Genomic DNA, 9,989 nt, shown 5'->3' with positions numbered 1-9,989 from the left:
AGGGTGGGTTGGTTCAAAAAATTTTAAGGTACGGTTTATAGTACGGTGCGCTCATAGTCTGGAAAATAAGGTAATTGGTCTTGAAATATTTTTTGAAAACGATTAATTATCTGCAAATAATGTCATCTTTGAATGTCTTTGCTGTAGTCGTGATTAGCGGCGTAATCATGTAATTTTCTTACCACTAGATGGCAGTAGGAACAGAGGATTTTTACAGAGGATTCATGCATTCATGCATTCATGAATGCATGAATGCTGCTACATTCATGCATCACACACGACAGTGTTGTGGTACTGTTTAGGTGTTCAGGTGTATTTTTGAAGTGGACATGTTAAGTGCAATTTGAAATAAGAAATGTAAAATATGATAAAAATATTTTTGTGTGTTTATTTGATTCCTATTCAAGACACTTTGATAAGAATGACTGTAATATAGGTGGTGTTCTATCAGATAGCCATACGCTGTCAGGATAGCATACATGCAGGTAGTACCATGCCCACGCATGCGCATTAATAAGTCCGACCGTCAGCGGAGTTGTCAGTTCAGAATACGCAACAAGTTATGATGAAAATAAGACATTAAATTGTTTATAATATGATAACTAGGTAGCTATACATGCGTTGTCGTGGTTTCAAAGTGTATTTAAAGCAGTCTAGCTGCAGCTGCAGTCAACTACAACACATACCTGTGTAAAACTCATTAACCTACTTAACCGCTAAGTCAGGATGCCACACAGCTGTTAACAAAGTGTATGTTGATCTGCGTCATGATTCTATGTTGCTGATTAAATAAAATCATATGGTAATGACAGCGTATGCATGTCTGAGCTAAGCGTATGACTATCTGACCACGTATGCTGATCTGACAGAACAACAGCTACAGAGTATCGTTGTTTACATTTTTGGTTGGTGGTGTGCCTCCTGATTTTTTTTCAATTAAAACAATGTGCCTTGGCTCAAAAAAGGTTGAAAAACACTGGACTAGATTAGTAGTAGGGTGGAAACCCAGCACAGCTCACTGTGGTATCTTTTCTATAAAATGACTCTGCCGGTTAGCTCAACAATAGTGGAGGTTGCTTCAGCTTCAACGTTAACTTCATTTCAGTGGGTCTCAATTAGACTTTTCTTTTGAGATCATCAGAGTCTATGTTTAGAAAACCCAAACAGACATTTTTGCCTTTTTCCCAATGAAAGTCTTTTTACTGAACAAAATCTATTTGTTCAAGCAAATAGATTTTGCTTGAACAAATGGATGCTTCTGAACATCTTTGGTCAAAGGATCTTTCATAATTGCAAGTTGAGCTAAGGCTAATGAAGTGCACCTTTTGTTCATGTAAGAGTTGGTGGTTTGTGCTACAGACTCTTTTTTTTTTTCTTTCAGATGTAAAGTTGTTGGTATTGATTGTCAGCACATATAATAGGAGTTGAATACTGTTTCATTTTGATGTTTAATCCTTGTATTTGGGGGTAAAAAAAGAGCCTGAAGATGAGGGATAGCCTTTGAGAAAGAGAGGAAAGTCAGAGAAATGATAAAGAAGGACAGGAAGAAAAAAACAACAGAACATTAGTTATTTCACTTGCCAACATTATGTATTTAAAAAAAATTAAACAGCAGCTTAATGGTTACTTATGCAGTGAGTTTCTGCTTCTTATCCGTCCATCAGGCTGCACAGAATACGTTTAGTGGCTTTGGAAAAGAACTTGGACTCCGCAGAGAACAGATTAACTTGCTGTCATGTTGGTTTTTACGCTTGTCTTGCGTGCTGCTGAGGCCAACCTGGGAGCAAACAACTGTCATGGCTAACAGATGTTCTAAATATTGTTTGTTTACTCACAGCCGTATGCCAATGAACTTAATATCCATACAGATGTGCCACTTGATGAGAGATAAATAGGCTTGAAAGTGCTCATTGTTCTGTTATCACTGGCAGATGCAGACTAACGGAACGCTAACTGTTAACCCTTTGTGATCTCTCTGTGACCACAGTCTCCAATCAGCCTTAAAACTAAATATCCTCTTAATCCTGTCGGAGTCTTGATGTTTGTCATCTAGATTAAATGTTTCTGAAAAATAAACTGAGAGGTGGTTCTAAACCCTTTTGTGATTTTAATTTTAAATAGTCACACTTGAGTCTCAAAAATGTGATTAGAAGTTTAAATACAACGCACTAATCAGCTGAAGTACACTAATGTACTTACATTGTACTCCCAGGCAGCTGCAGTGTATGTAATCAGAGTATTTATATTTCCCTCTTGCTAAAATGTGGCACAAAAATAAAACTATCCGCACAAAACGAGTTTGTGTCAGCGATCATAACGGACCAATATATTGCTATTCAGCATGTCTTTTTTTCTTATCAGCGTTTTGTGACATTTGAATTTATTGCAAGCTTTCTCACAGTTTAAGACAAAGAAAGCTTAATGTCAGGGTTTTACTCACTGCTTCTGGTTATTTCTCAAGTACGAGTAATGAAGGATTGTAACGCGGGTCTCTCTAATTGGTCTCTCTAAATTGTCCTTAGGTGTGAGTGTTTAACTAAAACACAACTTTGAAAAACTACATTCCTTGAACGTGATCTAAACCAACTATTGTAGCTCTGACTGTAGGTTAAAGGTCATTGTACTCCTCTATAAAGACATAAAACAGATTATATTTGGCCAGATTTGTAGAGTATGGTGCAGCATTGGTGGCAAAATTAAGACTATTGCTCACCCAGCTGTGGCTACTTCCTTGTTTCTGGAAGTTATGTCCATTCTGAAGTCAGCTACTGACCTCATTAATGAAAGGCCATCACTGGTACCTGAATGGCCACTGCTGGCAAATATGGTCATCCAATAATTGCCACTGCAATTGTACAGGCGTGAACACTTTTCAAGTTGCTTTAAATTTGGTTGAACCAATGAGAGAAAATAATTACAGATTGCAAAACATATTGAGAAAGGATGTAGACGAGCATCAGTGATATCTGACATGTTCACCACTGTAGGTCTCAGAGAAGGGCTGACTGTTGGCTTTCTCGGCTGTCTCATCGAATGTGATTAGACACTTTCAGCTGGCGGTGGCACAAAAAGAGGACAAATGAGCCTGTCTCAAAAGTAAAAGCTGCTTCTGAACTTAATTAGGCTGCTCACTGTGGATCTTATGTGGACTGGTGCAGGTGGAAGCAGATCATACTGGCCGTATGCCTGGTTAGCTCCTGCATTTAGCACAACGCTCACAGATCTGTTTCTCTGTGAACTGCAAACTGTAACATTACATTATGAAATTGAAAAACATGAACCAAAACTGATTATCTTTAAAGATTTAGAATTTCTTAAAAATTGTTTAGGAAGCTTGGTTAAGTGCATAACAAGTCAGTTGTGGAAGGGCAGTGTTAATCTGGTGGGCCTTTTCAAATGGCAAATGCACACCTCTCTGTCTGTCTGCATACTTCATATGCATATCAACTTCCATAAACTATAAATTCTTATTCCCAAAGCAAATAAGGGAGCTTCATAAATGCCAGCATCATCTAGAGATCAGTAATTGGAATGTCTGTAAATCTGCACTGGGAGGCTGAGAGGAGTCATGACTTATTCATTTTGTCAACCTAGTTTAAACGTTTAAAGCGGTTGTTTAAGAATAGAAACTGACTCTAGATCAGCTGTGCTGCTTTTTCCATTTTCTTATAAAGACTGACACCACCTTTAATTAAGGTGACACTATAGTGAAAATCATAGAGTACTAAAAGAGGCAGTTAAAGGCTCTCTAGGGGTTCATAGCCAATAAAGGTGAAAATATTCTAAGTTTTCATCATTTGTAAAGATAAGAACATGTCTTATGTGTAATAAATGGTTGATAATTATAGTTTCAGTTGATCTAAGCTGAAAAATAATGATTAAACAATGTATTGGTATTTATTTCATGCTGTATTTTTAAGAATGTGACTAGAATAAGACGTACAATTAATCAAACTCACTTAACCCTCTATTAAACAAACTTGCTTTGCTATTTCTTTGTAAATCTGGATTCAGTTATTCCAAATATAAAATCCTTATAACAATGGAAATTCAGTGACGTGACTCAGACGTCATTAAGGGGCTAGATTACAGAATTGTTTAGCCTGGTGCACTGATTGCAGTTTTCTGGCCGATCACCAATCTTTAAAAAAACCTGACTTAGCAATTCCAATCTTTCTGTCTATTCATGTTTGTGGGTTCAATTATTTCTGGATTTTTCTGTGGAATCTAATGTAGCGTATTGCCACCTTCTTAAAATAAACCCTAAAGTGATTCTAACCAAAAATTTCTCTTCTCTTTTTATTGACAAAATATGGCGAGTTGTTTTGGTGCAGGGGTTGAGCGCAACCCACACGGCGCAACCGTCTGGAGTTTGAGTCCCGGCCTGGTGACCTGTGCTGCATGTCTTCCCTCTTTTTCTTTACCTTCTTTACTGGACTAGCACTTTCAAATAAAGGCCACTAGAGCCAAAAAATAAAAAAATTAAAAAATAATTACTTTACTGACAAAATATGATTTTTAGCAAAAAAACAACAACAAAAAAACAAACAAAAAAACACTTTTGGCTAAAAAAAAATGCAACTGAACCACAACACACTTTGTTGGCATTTGTAAAGCAGCCAATCAGGATGCCTCATTTATTTTCCTTACCACTGATTAGCTGCACCAGGAATATGTGAGATAAAGCAGACTGTTGATGCTAGCTTCTGCTGTAGTGCTGAGCGTTTTTATCTGTACGTTTTACTTCATTTTAAGGTATATTTGGTGTTTGAAATATTGAAGCATACAGCTGTAAGTGTTTTTGGAGGAAGCATTCATGGATTTCAGTGGTGCTTGTGGTTCCCTCTGTCATCTGTCTCTTGTTAGCATCCAGCTGCCATCAGATTGTGATTTCATCTGATAAAGTTCAATCTATCAAACATTTTGGACGCAAAACACAAATGTTATTACTTTAGCCTGGACACCCTCTTTTATTGATGTTTGAGATCAAGAAAACTTCAATGAAACAAAAAGTAAGATTTTATGATGAATGAAACTTTGACATAATTTGTGAAATCAAAAACATCTTTTTTCAAAAATTAGGTAAAATCCAGTCTTGTTTATTTAGCCTAAGTTCTGTATTGTTTGTCTCATGAACCTTATGTATTACACAACCACTCATACCTCAAGTAAGCAGTGCTGATCTGACTGAATCCCTTTTGATTGCTGTATTTCTCTGATTAACCAGCATTTCACCTGAGAGAGGACTGCTGCTACAGCTTTACATATTACCAGAACAGGCAGACTGAAACATTTGTAGACAGTTCTGATGTGCAATGATCTCGAGTTGGCCACACGAGAGATTGATAATCATCCGGGATAATTATACACTAGAAGAGGTGAATTCAAAATAATTATTTTGTGAAAGTTGGACAGTCCAAATTAGCAAGCTGTCTGAGTGATACAGAAGGTCAAAGAGCTTTTTCAAAACACTTCAACCCTCTCAGAGTAGTCTGTAGGCCAAGAGGCCATGTTGGCTCTGATGGTGAAACAACTGCCTGTATAACGGGAAGAGAGGAGAGATGACAATGAGAATGTGTGCACTGATGTACTCTCACTGCCAAAATAATGTAGGCACTCAGAAGGCAAGGAATATCCAGATTTGAACTTAATTTGTTCCATATGCAAACAAGGCTGGGCTTGCGAGTGATTGGATTTACAACAAAAGCTGACAGATTGGGCATTAGAAGCCATGAGAGGTGGCATCAGAAAGCAAGTCATGTTAGAAGCACATGCAGTGACTGAAGGATACCAGATACAGAGGACGCCTTGTAAATGCATTAGCAGAATTAGCAGCATTAAAACACTGTTTGATAGCCGATGCATATTGTTGCTATGTAAGCAGTTTGGTGGTCAGATCATGTATAGGCCCAACGTTTGAGGAGTACACGTCACAGTAGTCTGCGCCAAGTTGAAATGGGCTACATGAGGACACAACATTTAGCATGTTGTATCCTCACACTCAAGCCACTCCTGTGTACTCTCTACATGTTGGTATTTGCATTACCGTGTTTTTGAACTATAAGTCGCTCCAGAGTGTGTCGCACCTGTCAAAAATTGGGCCATGAAGAGGAAAAAACACAGATCTCACTGGACCGTAAGTCACAATTATTTAGAAATTCTCCACCGTGAGGTGGACGTTTTCCATGTTTATATGATTCACTGACTTATTGTGTTTAGTTGATTGCTTTTCAACAGACTCATGGAAACGTCGACCCTGGCTTGGTAGCTTTGGTCACGATAATGGCTGAACCCGGATAGAGAGGCAGCAGCGTTGCACTAACTAAAGATGGCCCAGTTACAAAACATTTATAATAATCTGCACCAAATACCACTGAATTAAATTACACAAAAACCGCTAAGCATGAGCGGACGCTTTTTGGAGCGTTCTCCAGTCTGCTTGGCGTTCACTTCAACCCCACCAAGAGTTTAGTTTTTAAGAGTTCAATTACACATTCACACCTCCCCAAACGAACTGGACTTTCTGGGCAAATGAACTAGAATTGGATCAAAGCGCAGTAAACGGAGTGACTTCACCTTCAGAGCTCAGCTTTTATTCTGAGTGTACCTAACATGTAAAGCTGCCTAATTCTCCCTTTTTCTGCAGAATCAAATTTTCAAAGGCTCTTGACCTAAATGCAGTTGCATACACTGACTAGATTCCTAATCTTTAGTAAACACTTAGATGAAAAGGTGTGCAATTATAATCGAGCAAGGGAGTTTATAACTTTCACTGATTAAACCATTTTGGGCATATCTAATTAAATGTTCTTTGCCTGAAATTTAAAACTAGAAAAAAAGGTGGGCATAAAATTACTAAAGTTCTCTTTCATCAGAAGTTTTAATGTACAAAATACTATAAGTCTTCAGATTATTTTCCAGAGTATGTTGCATATCTAGATATAGCTTCTACTTTGAACTGATCAGGAGGAGGACAGGAAATGCCATTAGAATCATAGGAACGACTTGAATCAAGTGTGTTCAGACCAATCCATCTTGTGGTCTTATTGTTTCAGAGAACTGATGGCGTCCCCCAACATCCCACATGCACCTGCAGACTGGGCACACTCTGGGTTTCCTTGCTGTTAGAGTGCCCATTTAGTTTTTCATGTCTTCTTTTCTCTGGGATTTTTGAATTTTTATGGAAAATATAATAAATGTAATTTTATTTATTTATTTTTTGGGGGGAAAATTGTAAAATAACTCAGATTTTCTAAGACCTGGTAGAATATTTACAAGATAATATCCAGACTTGATGGACTGCTTCCTTGAACCAGCAGGGTTCCTCCACAATATACAGGGAAAGTTCAGCGAGTTTAAATGCCGGGTCACATTATTTTCTGAGTTTTTGCTGCTTCCTTTGCTGGAGCTTATATTAAAGCTCCTGTATTTTGAGTGCTTCAAGTTCTGGAAATATACCCTGTAAAATAATAATAATAAAAACAAACAAACAAAAAAAAACAACAAAAAAAAACTCTGCAAGATTTCAAAAGAGTAGCCTGTAACTTTCACAATAAAAACTTGGAACAGAAAAAAAAAGTTAACTTAAGCTAATGAAACGACAAAAACTGAAATTGAGAAAACATTTTTAACTGAAATAAATTACAATGGTAATTGATAGGGAGAAACTGTACCTAACTGGAACTGTATTGTCTGAAACATATTGAAATTGGAGATATAATGGCCTTAATTATTGTGCTAATGAATCTATTTATTAGCCTTAAAAGCTGATGTAAAATTGGTTTTAGTTTTCCTCACACAAGCAGTTTATGTTAGCCGTCAACAAATTACGACTCTCCATAATCCTGGTAGCAATTCACACTCATCTGCAAAATGGTGACAGCAAAAGGTTGGAAAAAACACCAGTCAGTCGGTTGTTCAACAATGAGTGAATACATTGTCTGTTGAGTATTCATTACCCAATAAATATATACAGAATTATAATACAGTATGCTGACCTTTTATTTTTTATTTTTTTTTTTTAATTCTACACCTAAGAATGAACCAAAGTATGACTAATTATATTATAGAATAGGTAATAAAAACTAAACAATATTTATCTAACAAGTAATTAACTAGCAAACGTGCTAAAAGCTATTAATTGAATTAGACAAAAGTCACAAAGAAATAAAATTAAACTATAATGAAAATCAGAAAAAACTATGATAACCCTGGTCTGATAAGCCAAGAATGAAATTTGAAAATGTGAAAGTAAAAGTAAGAAATGACTCGTACAGTTTCAGGATCTTTTTGAAGGAATTGCCTGAAACATCCAGGAAAATCCAAATATTCTCAGAATACTACTCATGCCTCCAAATCATTGGAGGCATGAGAAAATGTGTATATATTGCCTTTATATACACATTTTCCTTCCCATTTTAGATAATTATTTTTTAATGATAAAGGATGTTCAAATAATTTAGCTAAACTGAAGATAAGTATTTTGAATTTGACAGTGTTCCATCTATACGAGACATGAACATCCTGTATTTTTGTAAATCAGTGGGGGTTTTTTCGTCACTGTTAGGTACGTTTACATCTTCGGCTTTTAATTAATGCTATGAAAGCATAATGCTTAGCAGAGTTTTGAATTTCTTTTTAGTACGATACAGCACATACGGCTGTGAGTCTAGATGTGCAGTAATTATGTTGATAGTTCTGTCCCAGCATTCACGTTTTTGCTGCCAGTTTGCGATTATAATCTCCAGTGTCAGAGCTGAGCCTGCAGGGATACAAAGGCAATCCAGGGAGAGCGCGGTGAAGCTATCACCTGGAGAGTAATGAATTTCTTCACTGCAGAGCCAGATGGCCAGCGGACGGGATGAGGCCCGATACTTAGCGCTATTTATTTTGCCAAGCCTCGGGGTGTCCTGTGAACACGATCTGAACGGTGAGCAGAGTGTGGGACTTTCAGCAGCCAGACTGGACTGACTCAGACTCAGACAGATTAGCAGCAGCAGTCGGCCTATCTGCACCATGCAGGTGTGCTTTAAACCACTGATCAGAGAGTTTATGCGTTTCTTGAAAATGGCAGAAAGATTTGAAACTAGACTGTCTTACCCACAGAGCTATCTTGATCATTTTATTTCTGGGCCTGCTAATTAGTGTACATGGGCCTGTTTATGAGGATTTGCCTTGTCAGACTGGATTATACATCTGCAATGCAGTGAGTGTTGCTGTTTCACTCTGATGTTTCTCTGCAACTTCGGAGAATCTAAACAGATTCAAATGTTCAGCTGTATGTCGGTGATGAGATATTACATCACTCTAGCAAAGTACACATAGTTCCTGTCAGCATAAGTTAATATTTAAAACCCCATATATGAAGATCAGTTCTTTAAGCTTGACAAACATGGATCTATGACAGAACAAGGAATCAGTGATGATACAGTGGACCTATGGCATTGAATATGTGAGACCCCCTTTAAAAACCTGAATAATTGCCCATTTTAATAGTTCAAACACCCAATATCTCCCAGTATATAATAATGCACAGAATGAAAATGATGTACTTTCCATCATAAAACATCATACAGTCATCATGATGTCATCATAAACGAGCAGAAATCATTACATTTTATTCATTACATTCCTGAGGCTAACCGCTAACATATTGTTGAAATCATCTCTCGACTCATGAACCAGTATTTGTGAGCCAAATCTACTGTCACACTCTGAATTAATAATGGAATAATGTAAAAAAAAAAGTGAAAACTTTCGTTGGGGTTATTTTCACACTGTTGGCGTTAAGCTTGCATTTATGTGTGTGTGTGTGTGTGTGTGTGTGTGTGTGGGTGTACGTACATGTATATGTAGTCGTAAAACAACTAGGGCTGTTGTAAACAAATATTTTAGTAATCGAGTAATCTATTGATTATTCTTACGATTAATCGAGTAATCGGATAAAAAAAATTATAAAATGAAATATTGGTAAATCTGGCATAATACCG

At 37.0% G+C, this 9,989-nt stretch overlaps 1 protein-coding gene and 1 long non-coding RNA gene across 2 annotated transcripts in view; both read left to right on the top strand.

The window, feature by feature from the left end:
- Positions 1 to 94, top strand: part of LOC107833903 (uncharacterized) — a 131,998-nt gene extending 131,904 nt beyond the window's left edge. Inside the window, exon 4 of the long non-coding RNA XR_001659681.1 lies at positions 29 to 94. This is a non-coding gene — a long non-coding RNA (uncharacterized LOC107833903). The remainder of the gene's footprint in view (positions 1 to 28) is intronic.
- Positions 1 to 9,989, top strand: part of LOC103156395 (pro-neuregulin-3, membrane-bound isoform-like) — a gene marked incomplete at its 5' end in the record, with an annotated part of 327,874 nt that overhangs the window by 303,092 nt on the left and 14,793 nt on the right. The window lies entirely within an intron of this gene.

Source organism: Poecilia formosa, unplaced genomic scaffold (genome assembly GCF_000485575.1).
Source record: "Poecilia formosa unplaced genomic scaffold, Poecilia_formosa-5.1.2 Scaffold478, whole genome shotgun sequence".
Lineage (NCBI taxonomy): Eukaryota > Metazoa > Chordata > Actinopteri > Cyprinodontiformes > Poeciliidae > Poecilia > Poecilia formosa.
The sequence above is the reverse complement of the archived record's forward strand: the minus strand, read 5'-3'. Positions and strand labels throughout refer to the sequence as shown.